A 14,760-nucleotide genomic window follows, 5' to 3' on the forward strand; every position below is an offset into this window, starting at 1 on the left:
CCTCCTCAATATCTTTGCTGACAAAGACATTTTAAAATGGAAGACAATTAGAGCCTTTTTGTTTATGAAAAATGAAGTGTTTAGGCACAAAAGAATGCACAGTGGACCTCTTTAGGATGTTTAAAATATCCTTTCACTAAGATTTTCCTAAGAGGCTGTTTGTCACTGTGTTGCTACTACTTGTTGTTTTCATGCATAACTACCAGCATCTGTAGATTTCCAGGGTGTTCTTTAGAATCTCTCACCACTTGACTTCATTGTAGGTTGCCTCAGATGATTTTTCATTCTTAAAATCACATTGTATAAAAACTTGTCTCTAAGTACATTATAAAGACATTGTACACCAGCAGCCAAAGAAACAGAACCTCCTCACTGACAAATTTTGTTTAGCCAGGATGGAATTTAAATCTTTTTAAATTAGTTGCTAGTATTTTTTTAAATAGTCAACTGCTTATATTCTAGATTTCTCTCATTTTTGAAAAAAATGGAATGATCTTATTTTAGAGGTTAACTTTCCTCTGTGGCAATGGTTTGCTGCAGAAAAACCACAGTTTAAAATCAGGTGCATGCTAGCTTGCTGTAGGTCCCATCCAGAGGATCAGGTACCTGTCAGTCTGCCCTCTCCGGTCCTTTAAGTTTGCTCTCCCTACATTGTTGCAGTGGAGTTCTGCAACCACAAATGCTTGATAGTTAATACTATCCAATCTTTGGCTCGTCAAGGAGTTTAACAACTCATACAGGAAGTTGCTGAGGTCATCAGAAGAGTGGTAGGAAATATGCTCAGGTGGGAAGACTGAGGTGCGGCTGAATGGAAGGGCAGAGCTCAAAGGCAGAATCACAGTGTAAAGTGCAAACAGATGCAGAGGTCTCAGAGGCTTTCTAGTATCAACCCTGCAGAGAAACCTCAACTTTGGTAAGAACAGGGCAGACCAGGCAGTAAAAATGAAGCAAATTACATCTATGACCATGTTGGAGGCACGATGTCATCTTTACCCTCAAGTGGTTAGTTCCTAGTCTTCGTTTTCGTTCTTGGAGAGTCATCACAATGAGAAGTGAAATCCAGAAAGAACTCCACGAGGTAGGAGCCAATACAAGGTGAAGTATTATGCTGTATGAGATTAGGACAGAAGACAAACATGGAGGAAAAACAAGCCTGTAACTCAAAAATAAGGGATATCAGATTAGAGTCACGGGATTGAAAGTTCAGAGCTCAAGCCAAAAAGAAAAGTCAGCCTAAGAAAGATGCAGGACAGGGAAGAATAGTGATGAGTTTCTGACCTCTGTGTTGCTTGTGGGAAGCCTGTGATTTGGCTTAATTTCCAGAGGACTCAGGCCAACTTTAACCTCTGTGGGTAGTGGTCTGATGTCCATTTATCAGTGCCCAGTTCCCTCCTTGGTCCCAGCACATTTCCTGTGGATATTATGTTTGATAGAACATATATTTATTTAGTCATCCAAGGGCCGGAGAAAAGCCCAGACCAGACTGGCCCACAGAGCTTCAGGACACTTCCCCTCCCTGCCTCCAGGTCAGTACGAACAAGAGAAAATCCCTAAGCTGCGACATCCACCTGGGCTCTGGAAGTGTGGTGATGAGGAGAAGAAATTCTAGACAATGGAGGGAAGGCAGGGAGTGGTTTGGAAGGTCTGACAAAAGCCTTGTCTGATGAAAGAGAAAAAAGAAAGATGTTTGAAGAAGAAAAAGAGTGAAAAAAAAATTTAAATTATCACTGGAAGAAATCCCAGGAAAATACCATTTTAGGCATGGTTTCCCTTGACTGATATGTATAGAAGGACCATGTACAGTAATTTACTGTCTACATCTGGAGTCTTCTAAGATTGAAAGTAAGAGCTATTATTAATTCTTGCCAAGATAACATAATGACCTGAGATTGGTCACAGCACCTCAGGGTATAAGGTCTCCCTACACAGGTAAGGTCAAAGCCAGGTGGCCTTTAGATTTACAGCCTCAGGCTACAAACTGAGTTAGAGGCCTGGGAAGCCTGGGTTGTAAACAATTGTATTATGATGCTGAAAGTGAAGACTCAGATTGGTGAGGATGATGGAGAGGTCTTTAAGCTTTAAGACCACCCAGGGATTTTTAAGTTACAGAAGCCTAGGAAATCAATTTGAATTACTCTGGGTTGGGGCTATCTAGTAGAGGGTTTTATTTACTTATTTCTTTTTTTAGGCTGGCCAGTGTTTGTAAGGTGCAGCCTGCCCAGAACTCCATAGCTTCTCTCAGGCTTCTAGGAGTCTGCCTTCTCTTTCCCTTCCCCTGTGTTGTTCTGTGTGGATAGGGTGGTGGGGAAGCCAGCACCTAGGGAATTTGTTCTCACAGGGGCAAGAGGACGTGGGACCCGAAGTAGAGTAAGCTTGCATACTTCAGGTAAGCAAGTGTATTTCTTGTCAACTGAATATTTTAAAAAAAAACTGAATAAAATCTGTAAACCAGGTCTGTGATGATAGCACTTTGTGTCACAAACAGGAAGACTTCAGAATGCTTGGATTAGCATTAGCTTTTTATCATTGCCTAGAACCTCACGGGTACTTTTATTAAATTGGTTTCTGTGCGATTTAGAGTTCAGAGTTGTCCATGTCAAATCTACTTCCAAACCCCCAGGATTTTAACTCAACTCTTATTTGTGAAACATGTTTTAGGGATAGCGTGCAGGAGACTGCCACAGGTGCTGCTGGACTACTGAGACTCCTGGGATGTCCTTCATTTTCAAGATTGAGCCCAGCTGAGAAGGGAAGCAACACCCAGAACTGGAGAGAGCTGGCTCCTTGGAGTTGCCTAGTAAATAGGATACATTATTGAAAGGTGTTTTACACCTTCACTGCAACCTCTCGAAAATCACCATAAAGGATTAGATAGTCCCCAGCAAGGCTTGAATCTTGCTTCTGCTCACTCTGCTTTCTTCTATCTTCTCTGAGAACCTCAGTAGCATCTTACCGCTTATCAGTATCTCAGTATTTCAATTTCATCTCAAATCTCAATCTCTTACACAGCTTGCCAGGATAACTGTTTCTCTCTCTCCCTCCCTCTCTTCCTCTCTCCCTCTTTCCACTCTTTTAAACTCTGATTCCTTACTCTACCTCCCGTAAGACTTTCCTTCCCCATCCTCCTCCTTCAGAAAATGGTTTCCAGGGCCAGAATTCTGTTTCCTTTCAGATGTAAATCTTGCAGGTCTGCCCTATTCTTATCAAGACAAAAGACAAGTCTTAGAGCCACCCCAGCCCCAAGTCCTCTTCACAGCAGCCTGGAGGTGGAAGAGGAGGGAGGAATGTTAGTACTGCTCAAAATTAGCATATTTATTCTCTCGCAAACAAACAAACTATATAGAAGGCCGCCTACTGTACTGTGTCAAGAAACACTGTGGCAAGATTAAGGAATGATTTGTGTGAGAATATGTGTGATGCAGAAATAAATGCCAGATGAGTGCTTTAAATGAATTTTTATTACTGAACACCTTTGTCGTACATTAGTAAATGAAATTTTGCCAAAGAAACTAAACTGCCTTTCCTTACACAGCTGCTATGAATTTTTCACTATAACAAAACAGAACTACTGTTTATTGTTCTAATGAGGGTCAGATGTGGAGGTATGCACAAACTCTTAGAAAAATATTAAAACATAATATCTTTTAGGTCCGAAAAGCAATTCAAAATACTAAAGTCTGCAAATTTTTGTCTTGCTTTTTTATTAGTGGTTAGATTGGGAACTGTTGGGTAGACTGGTTTGTTTATCATGTAACTCTAGCACATGCCATAGTGCGTAAATTATGGAAGATCATCTTACACAAATAAATAATACAAGCTGGCATTAGTTTAGCATTTACTAAATACCTGCTATTATTCTATAATCACAATATCTCAAGATTTTAGATTTTCTGCTATTGATAGTATACATAGACAAAATTATTCTATCAGAAGATCTTTTAAGGTTTACGTCTTCTGATTCTTGAATATTCTTTTATCCCCTCCCTCCCTTCATTTGTTCCTTCCTTCCCTATTTCCTTCTTTCCCTTTTTTCCTCCCTTCCTTTCTTGTTACATTTAAATATTTGGACTACCAGTAGAAACATAATGTAGAAACATAATGCTAGCCAGAAACAAAATTTTCATTTTCATAATAGCCACATTAAAAAAGCAAAGAGGTGGACTTCACTCTAATAATATATTTTATTTAACCCAAAATATACAAAATACTTTCATCTCAGCTTGTACTCATATGAAGAAAATCTTTATGAGAGATTTCTGCAGTCTTTTTCATTCTGAGTTTTCAAAATCTGGCATATGTTTTACATTTTCAGCACATCTCAGCTTAATATAGTCATATTTCAGATGCTTGGTAATGACACATAGCTAATGGCTATTGTATTCGACAACATAGTTTTAGGCCATCTATCTGAATTGAAATTGCTAACTGGTCACCCAAGCCACTTTGGAATAATCCGTCTTTTTTTCCCCTACATCGAAAATGACTTATTTATTTGTGTACTGATATCTTGTACATATGCGTGGCATTCATTGCACGTGGGTAGACAAAGTGATAGAATGACATTATGATTTACTTTACAAGGATGAAATATTAAAGAACTTCAATGAGAGGGAGGACTTAACATTAATAATAGGCACAGTATTAAACATGTGTCGTATCCTTGACTTTAAACCAGATACTTGATAAACATTGTGTACTGCTCACAGCATATTTTACAAGACTGATATGATTAGCTTCACTTTTACAAAGAAATTGATGTTTAGTGAAATTTAGTAACTTGCCCTAGGTTAGCATCATAGTAATTTGCAGAGCCAGATTTAAAACTACATTTGTCTGATTCCAGACTGAACTGTTCTCACCACACCATATTGCCTTTGTAAGATAAGACCACGAAGCTAAAGAAATAGCAGAGTTCATTCTATCAAGTTAGAAAAAGACTTCTGATTACTTTGCTGCTGAGATTTTCTCACTTTAATGTTATTCACAGAGCAAGAAATATTCTCATTGTTTCTATAAATGTTTAAATTTGTTTCCAGAACATTTATTGGAAAAGTATTTTGAAAATGATTTTGAATTCTGTTAAAGTGGGGGGAGGAGAGACTGTATAACCTACATTCATTACATAGTTCAAAGTGGAAGCATAAATGGTTAGATCATTTCACAAAGATGGAATTAGAATGAAGAAGTTCCTCTTACTCATTTTTCTTCTGAACTCTTCTAACCACCAAAAATGTCCTTGTTAGATTGAAGTTACAGGCTAAGATGCTAAATTAGGTAAGTCCCTTCTTTCCCTACTCTGTAAGGTAAGCTGCCTGTTGAAAGTCAGAAAATAATGCATTCCTGTGCATATGTAATTGTACAGATAATTGCCTCTATCATTTAAAAATATCATTTGCCAAAATGGTGTCTATGATTAATTATGTACATTTATCACTGAGTCAACTCACTCGGGTACATTATAAAAACCTTTCCCTAAGCTCATGCATATTTCCTCCCTTCTTGTTTCTTTCCATGTAAGTCATTTAGCAATTCAGAATTTTTTGTTATTCTTTAAGCCATAATTCACCTGCAGAGGAATCAGCAACCAAGTTCCTCTTTGGTTACCAGGAGGTTACCTTTTTACTTAGAACATCAAGGAACAAGAATAATGTTTAATTCTCTCTTCTTGTTTCATGGATGCTCCTGGGAAAATGATGTAGACCACCCTGAGAGAGCTACAAATTCATAAATTGGCTTTTCATATTAAAGGCCTGAGTCTGCCTAGTAGCCCACAATGGCTTCCCCGAAGAGCCAGCAGTTGGTGTGTGGGAAAGGAACACCTCCCCGCCACTGGTTAGAGCGTAGGTCTCAGTGGCCCATGAGGCTGTGATGTCTTGAATGGCAAGACAATAGCTCAGCTAAGGGCAGCATGACTCGTACACAAAACTCCCATACAGGCAAAAATTAATCCATGGGAAGAAACAAATTTCCCACTAATAATGATCTGCTCCTACTAGAAGGTCTTGTTCCCTTGCTGCTGGGACCCTGCTCACATCAGTGCTCTCCACCTCACTGTCTCCTGCACCATCCCTTACCCCTTCTAGAAGCTGCGCATTCAATAAATAGTGGTGAGCTCCAGGAGATGGTGTCTTAGCCAGATGAGAGCTTTGACTGGCCTGGGCCCCCCATTTATACATTAAGATCTTGGCTTGTCTTTTTAAAAATCTGTCCACCCTACCCTTGGTCATGTGATTGGGGGTCTGATCAGCTTCTAATAGGAAAGGACCATTTATTGATATTCCAGTATTTCCAGTACCATTTCTGTTGATTCAAACTATGTATCACTGGGCTTGAAGTCGAATGGCAACAAAGAAAAACAATAGTGAGTTAAAAATACAGAGTAACCCTGCAATCCTGACATGTGGAACATAACTAGTATGAATGTAATAGAATTAATGGTAGTAGCAGCTATTAGAGGGTAGCCTAAGACTTTAGCATAAATAGCCTCCTGAGGTCTCTGTGCTTCTGCCCTGCCCTGGAATCTCAGAGAAACACCCGGAAAGTTAACCTAAGTTAGGTTAATGTTAACCTATTAAACCCAAGTCTTGTTCTCATCTCTGAATCCCCCGCCCTTTTCCCCTTTTCTGGTTTTGAAGTAAAAGTCTCAGTTTTTCAAAGGTGTATGATGCGTAAGTGAGCTGGCCCCTCCTAATGCCAGTACTTTATCTCCTGTTCATCCATTCAGTGGCTCTCCCCAGACAATGCACCCTCCCACTACACCTCAAACACTGGGCCCAGTCTCCTGCTCAGAGCCCGAGGGCTCCCTGCTCCTTCGGCCTGGATTGCCATCCTGTCCTCACAGTCACATGGCTGCTTCTTTTCTTGTCTGTGACATTTACTCCAACGTCATCTTTTCAATGAAGCCTTCCTTGCCCCTTCCCTCTAAGACTGCAACCCTCTCCCTCATTAGGGACTACCTATCCCTATTATTTTCTGGGTGGTCTTTTTCCTTTCTATATCATGCTTTAATGTAGATGTTTCATCTATCTGTCTGTCTGTCTGTACGTTTGTGACACATCATGAATGCATTGATACATCATGAATGAGTTGGCCCATGCGCATGACACATCTTATTTCTTTTCACATCTCCTTCCTTCATTTCCCCCTCCCTCCATCTCTTAGTCCCTTTGCCATTAGCCAAAGATCTATCTCCCCATTTCCTATTGTCTATCTCTTATTTTGGTCTTTGATTTATTTATACTTTGGGTTTCTCATGTGAAAAAAACCATATGATTTTTAAATTTGTGTATCTGATTTATTTTATTTAACATTATGTTCTCTAGGTGTATCCATTTTCCTACAAATAACTCGTTTATCATTTTTTATAGCAGAGTAGTACTCTATCATGTACAAATACTACATTTTCTTTATCTGTTCATCTGTTTCTTTTTTTTTCCCCATACCAGGGATTGAACTCAGGACTTTGCTCTCATGAGGCAGGCGTGTCACTGAGCTAAATCCCCAGCCCCCATATTCATTCATCTGTTGATGGACATACAAGTCACTTTCAAGATTTAGCTATTATCAGTGGTGCTGCTATAAACACAGGTTTGCGTGTACCACTGTAATATGATGTCTTTAACTGTTTCAGGAACATAGCTAGAAAGAGAATAAAAAATATGAAATGCTTCATGAATTTGTGTGTCATCCTCGATGAAGTAACATCTGAGCTGAGGTCTAAAGGATGAACGCAAGTTAACCAGGATGGAGTGTAAATGTGGCAGGCAGAAGGGACAGCATAAGCAAAGAGCCAGAGACAGCAAGATGCATGGCTTCTCCGGGGATACAAGGGGAGACCCAAGTGGCTGCAGTTATTGAGTATGGGGAGGAGTCTATAAGATGAGGTCAGAAAGGAAGGCAGAGATCAGCTTGTTTGGGGGTTGGTAGCCATGTGAAGAAGTCTAATTTTAGTTTGAGAAGCAGCAGAAGCCATTTAAATGGTGGAGTGTGACACCATTCAGCTGTGACATCATTCCAGCTGCTAAATAGAACAGATATTAGAGGTTGACAGTGGATGGTTGGAATCTGTTAGGAAGCAACTTCATACAGAAATGAGAATTAGGTGTTGCAAATATATACCAATTAAAAATAAATATAAAGTAAAAATGAGAGAATTTGGGAAATTAAATTTTACTTTCCTTTACTGAGTCCTCTGCTTTATCCAGTCTGTCAGCTATGGGTTTTCATTTGGGAACTGGTGAGTGCTTTTGCCCTGACCTTGGCATACTAGAGAGGAGTAGTGTCCAGAAGGGAGTGGCCAGGTCTGTTGGATGAAAAACGCACTTTTTGAACTTGTTACCTTTGCAATATCAGAATCCAGTCCTCTGAAAAAGCCCATAGAAGGCTGGGAATGTAGTGGGATGGTGGCAAGCTATAAATTCTAGAGCTAAATCTTGACAGCCAGGCACAAAAACAAAACAAAACAAAACTATACCTGGAGCTGAGTGTGAATACAATTGTTAAAGAAAATCATGTTAGTATAGAAGGAAAAGAGGTCTATAGAAAAACATCCTACATTTAAGGGATGGATATTACGTATTTCCCCATTCCATAAAAACTTATTAAGTGTTTTCTATGTGCCTGGTACTGGGCTGTGTGGTGACAGGAGAAACTTGTTGGAAATAAGAGAACTCTGCAAATGTAAAATAATGAATGTCAAAGGATAAGACAGTTTCAAGAGGATGGCCAAATATTCAGCTGCTGCAGAGCAAGAGAGGACTTTGAGTTTGTGGATTGGACCTCATGCTAGATAGTGCGCATTAGAAACTCAGATCAGTAAGTAGGCTAATAAACAGGCTCAAGGACTATACATAGGGGGCTCTGATAAAACCTTCTGCCCTTTTAGAACTTTAAATTATGAGAAGACGAGACTTGATATATAAAATTTCACTTTATATCTCATTTCCTTGAAACACCTCTTTTCCATCTATGAAAAGAAAGCTGTACTACCTAGGGCCTGCCGTGGCTGTCAGCCAAGAGTAGAGATGTTGTAATTTGAAGTTGACAGCACGATGACCCTTACAGGGTCACTATAGTTTCTGTCTCATGGCAGATCTTCCTGCTAAAATATGGAGGTGCCATGATGTTAAATCAATAGTTGTGAGTGATGTGGAGATTTGAGATGGAGCTAAACACAGCTTCCTTTGATTTCACCATTTCATTTTTCTTGCAGGACACCATTTTAGAAGAAGAATCACCTCTGGATAAATCATCTGCTCAGGTTTGCTATTCTAACCAAATGACATTACCCTAAGAAGATTAGAAAGTCCTGAATATTAATTGTACCCATTTAGGATTCCATGTAAGGTTTTTGTTGAAACAAAGGCTCTTTATGAAATTTACAAAGAAGCAGGAACAAGCATTTCTGTTAGAAATATTCACATGGTTGTGATTGTTGGTTACAGATTTAAGACCCCAAATAATTCAGTAGTGAAAAACAAAGTTGTGAAGGAGTAACATTTATTCTAAAGAATATTCAAGTTTTTATTTTCCATTAATTACAAAGAAGGTGTACGTGGTATCTGTTGCTGTATAATAAAGCAACTCAAAATGTAGGGGCTTAGAAAAAGAGTTATTTGTTCAGTTTGGGATCCTGAGAGTTGCAATTGAGTGGCCTCAGTGCTACAGTTCTTTTAGTCTTCTCTGGGCTCGCTCATGTACCTGCAGGCACCTGCCAGTCAGTGTGGTAGCTCTGCTTTCTGCTATCAGTGTGAAGATGGGGATGACTGGGCTGTGTGTTTCTCACCAACTGGAAGGCTAGATGGGGCTCATGTGTGTGACAATGGGCAGGGATTCTAGAAAGAGCTGAAGCCTGAATATGTTAGGAGGCAAAGCTCAGAACTGGTACAACACTGCTTTTGCCAGATTCTTTTAGCCAAAGCAAGTTGAAAGATCAGCTCAAATTCAAAGGGTGAAAAAATAGACTTCATCTGTTGATGAGGGGCTGACTGCAAAGTGATACTGTTAAGGAGCCGTCTGGGCCATCTTGCTGTCTGTCACAAGTGATTTATCTTATTTATTCCATCTCATTCACCTATAGGCGGCAAAATGTACAATATTTAAATGCTATTTTGGAAGGGAGAATATTTTTATTCTTTTCTTTTTATCAGTTTAAAACAAAGACCTCTCAGCTTGGCATGGTTTCGCACACCTGTAATCCCAGCACCTGGGAGGCTGAGGCAGGAGAATTGCCCTGAGTTTGAGGTCAGCCTGGGCTACATAGTGAGTTCTGAACTACATGACCAGACCTTGTCTCAAAAAACAAACAAACAAACAAATAAATAAAATCAGGGCTTCGCTTAAAGCAACCAGTTATGATGGGATTGTGTTCATTGAATTATTTTCTACTTCTGTCTTTTCTGAAAAATAAGGAAAAATGCTCATTTTCTCACTGGCTGTTAGTCCAGGTGTATGTGACATAACCAATGGCAGAAACAGAGTTTCTTAACAGTAAGAAACAATAGCTGCAGGCTTTGTACTCTTGCATAAAATTTCAGAATTGCCATTGGGAAAAGGACATTTACTTGACACATAATGGTATTTCCATTTTTGTCTGCCCAATTTAAAATTCTTTCTTATTAAAGTGGCAAATCCAGTCTTCAGAATATACTGAACAAATGAAATACATACCTGGAAGATGTACCCTTCACCACTTTGCTTTGTAGCATGTAGACTTCTTATGGATGCAGGGATATTTCATGGAAAGGGAGTTTTAAAATTATTTTGTATGTGTATGGAGAAAATAAAACTTTTTGATGTCTTGGCTCAAACTGAATAGGTTCTCACTTAATAGCCAATGTAGTTCTTTAAGACAATTTATTATTATGCTAATATTGTAATGTAATATTTATTAAGCATTGGAAGTGTGCAGAATACTAGATAGACCACATAAAAGATCCTGATGGATTTCAAGGAAAAGGGCTAAGAAATGCACTCTCCTAATCCACAGGAAAAGGGGTAATTCAGAATCTAGCTGAACCAATAAATCCTATTTAATTTAGCATACATCACATGCCCAAAAAGAAGAGGGGGGAGACTAATGGAAATGGAGAGTGATAATCTCTGATTAAAGGGTAGTCATTTCAAGAGCATACTTTCCTCTATAGACTTGAGTTTAAAAAGACTCAGTTCAGTAAAAATATTTCTTATTTTAAGAAAGTTTTGGCCAATAATCCTCTGCATTATTATCTGATGTTCTAAGATCATAAGTTATAGTAGTTTCTATAGAGACTAGCTTTATAACTATTATCCCAAACTACAAGTGAAATGCTTTAAAAAATTATACCTTCACTGTATCTTTACAGCATGACAGTAAAATTTACAATGTTGGCATAAAGTATTTGGAAGTCTCAAACTAGGGTTATGAATCTGTGGTGAGAGGAAACTTTTTCTAAAACTTATTAGTGTATTTTAAAAGACCGTCTTTAGTGTGGCCAAGTGAGATGAAGAGGGAGAGAGAGATAGAGGGAGGGAGGGAGAGAGAGAGAGAGCACAAGACTTAAAATCTCCCTAAAGAAGCCTTTTATCTGAAAAACAAAAGCACATAATTTAAGGAAAGAATATGTCAGTTTGCCATAGTTCTACATTTTATTTTGCTAAGCTAGTTTAGATCAGAGGGGGGAAAAATAAAGCTAAAGCTAAAAAGGGGCTTGGAAACAGCATTTCCTATTTTATATAATCATGCTTATTGACCAGGGGTTAGAGCCTCTGCTCATCTTTAATTAGAATTCTCACAGAAGCTGATGAAAATCTTTGGTGAAAATTGATTGAGATATAAGTTCTCTCTCCCTCTGTTCTCTGTTTATATTCTCATCTATATCTTACAACTATATCTCATACACACATATATGTGTGTAATGATTTCAATGAATTTCTAAAAAATGATGTACCACCTTCTGGGGAGTCTTCAAGCAAGTAAAAGAATACAAAAATGCATACTTACATTTTTTTTTGGATAATGGTAGGTGAAGTTGCCTGGAGAAAATACCATAATAGTTTGAATGTGGAAATAAGGCATAAATTAACCATTTCTGTAACAGCTCCTTAAAATCTTTTATTTAAAAAAAAGGTAGCTATAAATGGCTGTGATTATAAAACGGGAATAGAAACTTTTATTTTCTTGATAACATAAATTCATGATGATATATACTCTTTTAAGCAAAGAATACAGTGTGTAATTTAATAATACACCAAGATATTTTAAGGCAGTATACTTGATGTTAATTGGCTGATTAGATTTGTGAAATGCAGGTAATTTTTATTCAGTGAATTTTATTCAAAAATTTGAAGAAGAAAATACAAAGTATATGTTCAAATAATAAAAGAGAACATGAAAATTTCCCATGGGAATAAAATCATGTATCAGTTTCAACTTTATGATTAAAAACTGGTCCAATAACTTAAAGTTATGTAATAAAAAGTAATACGGAAACCAGCTCTTCATTTTAGAATTATACATGAACATAGACACATTTGTAATACATACATATTTACATATGTGCCTGATCATATGATCTAGGTGTTTGTCAACGTGTCTGCTAAAATATCTGTCTGTTTAATGAGTTTGCTATATTTGTCTTATTTAAAATATGGGGTTTTTTTTGGTACCGGGGATTGAACTCGGGTCTTTGCACTTGCGAGACAGGCGGCGGAACCACTGGGCTAAATCCCCAGCCCCTAAAATATGTTTTGAAACGAGCAAAATAACAATACATCGACTTTAATGCCTCTTTCAGAAGACTGCAGCACTGCTTCTTTTTATCTGTAGACTTTAAGGGAAAGGAGGCTGTGAAATCAACTCCAGCAAGCCCCAGTATGGTGAAGGGAGAAAGAGGAGAAGTGGAAAATTCATGACAGGGTCCAAAGATCGTAGGATTGAAGGGAGAGATGTAGTTCTCTATTTAGCAGAGTTTTCTTCTCTGTTAGGTTGCACACAGAAGCGCCAGACCAGAAACAGGAAAAGAATGTTTCTTAAAGTCTTACAGAGGAGAAAAGCTAGCATTTATTTCTATATATTATAAGAAACTTGTAACAAAGGGAGATGATAACAGAGAGGCTTCATTTGTAACTTCAAAGTCTGTGGACAGGATAATTGGGTGACAGGTTAGTGATGGGACTTGGGCATCCTGAGGCTTCAGAATGAATTCGAAATGTTCCAGGAAAATAGTAGGCTTAGCTTAAATACATGCTAGTCATCTGCTAGAAATTTTTGTGTATAATTATTATTTAATCTTTGCTGTATCATTTATTTTATTTATTATCTCTGCTGGATACAAATTCTAATCTAACTTTTACTCCATCATTTAATTTTAGTATATTAAGAGTTACTTAGTCTGTGGGCCATGAGGTTTGATTTACCACCTTATTTCATTTATTTGTTTAGACACCTGACCTGACAGAACTCTACTTCTATCTAGCGGCAGCTAATTCCAAACAAAAACAAAAACAAAACAAAACAACAACAACAAAAACTAATCTAAAAGAAAAAAAGAAAGGAAAGATTAACCCACATTTAAAAGCATGTGTTATCCCTGCAACCACAGCCCAGAGATGATACTCATAAAAAACTGTGTGCCATGGAAAATTATTTAAAAGTATCATTTCATTTTAATAGAGAAGGTCATGAAAATCATTTCAGTAAAGTATCACCATTCTGCCTTCCTGGTTGGCTGGAATACTTCTTCAGATAAATAAGAACAGAACTTACTTTTGCCTGAAAGATTGAAATAATTAAGCCAAAAATAAATTACCTGGATCAGTGGTTCTCAGTTCTCAGTACTCATTAGAATTCTCTGGGGAGCTGTTAAAAATTACAGACCCAGGTCCCCACCCCTAAACAACTAGAGCAGGAAGTGGTCCCTGGTATTGTCCTTTTCCAAAAAGGTCCCCTAGGTGATTCAAATTCATATGCAAGGTTAGAACACTGAAAATTAATGAAATAAATCTCAGTTCATGCTGTGATTTGAGGCATATAGATTATTGCTTCGATGCCACTTGTTTTAACCAGTGTGCTCAGTTGCCTGTAACTTGAAATATAAACATTTCCAGAATGGTTGTTAAGCCCCCTTACAGTCTGTTACCAAACTATTTTTTGGGTCTCAGCTCTACATTGTTTCAAGCTTGTTGAACCCAAAGCATTTAAACATTCCCTGCACTTTTATTCCTTCACATTTGTAGTTTCTTGCTTATTTTCTTTCAGTCAGACATAAGCCTGTTGCCATACTTGGCGAATGCTACTTATTCTGTAAATGCCAGCTTAAAAGGCTTTGCCTTGGTGACACTGGGATACTCATAATTATTTTATCTAATGCTAATTTGTATAGATTAAGTCATGGGTGTGTTTTCCTGAAGAGACAAAGCCACATTATCTCAAAGTAAGTGTACAGTTAATATCTGTTTTCAAATTATAGTGATTCAAGTACATATATATCTTATTCTGCTTAGTAACTCCAACATTAATAGTTGTGTGGGAGTAGAATCCCAAAAGGAGGCGTTCGATTTAGGTTTGTGAATATTTCATATAGGAATCTGTTATGTTCTGAACAGTTGCAAATTCCAATACCTTATTCCAACCTCTTAAATCATTTTAAAGATGACCACAATGTACGATATTTTTCTATTTAAAATGAGACTATTCAGACTTTAAACAAATTAGAGATATTTAAAATAACAAGGCATCCGTATTCTTCTGATATGTTGACTTTCCAAATTTGGTTACAGTAT

This window comes from Heterocephalus glaber, unplaced genomic scaffold, assembly GCF_053883595.1.
Source record: "Heterocephalus glaber isolate CG9 unplaced genomic scaffold, H.glaber_assembly_v1.0 deba00001465, whole genome shotgun sequence".
NCBI classification, from domain to species: Eukaryota; Metazoa; Chordata; class Mammalia; order Rodentia; family Bathyergidae; genus Heterocephalus; species Heterocephalus glaber.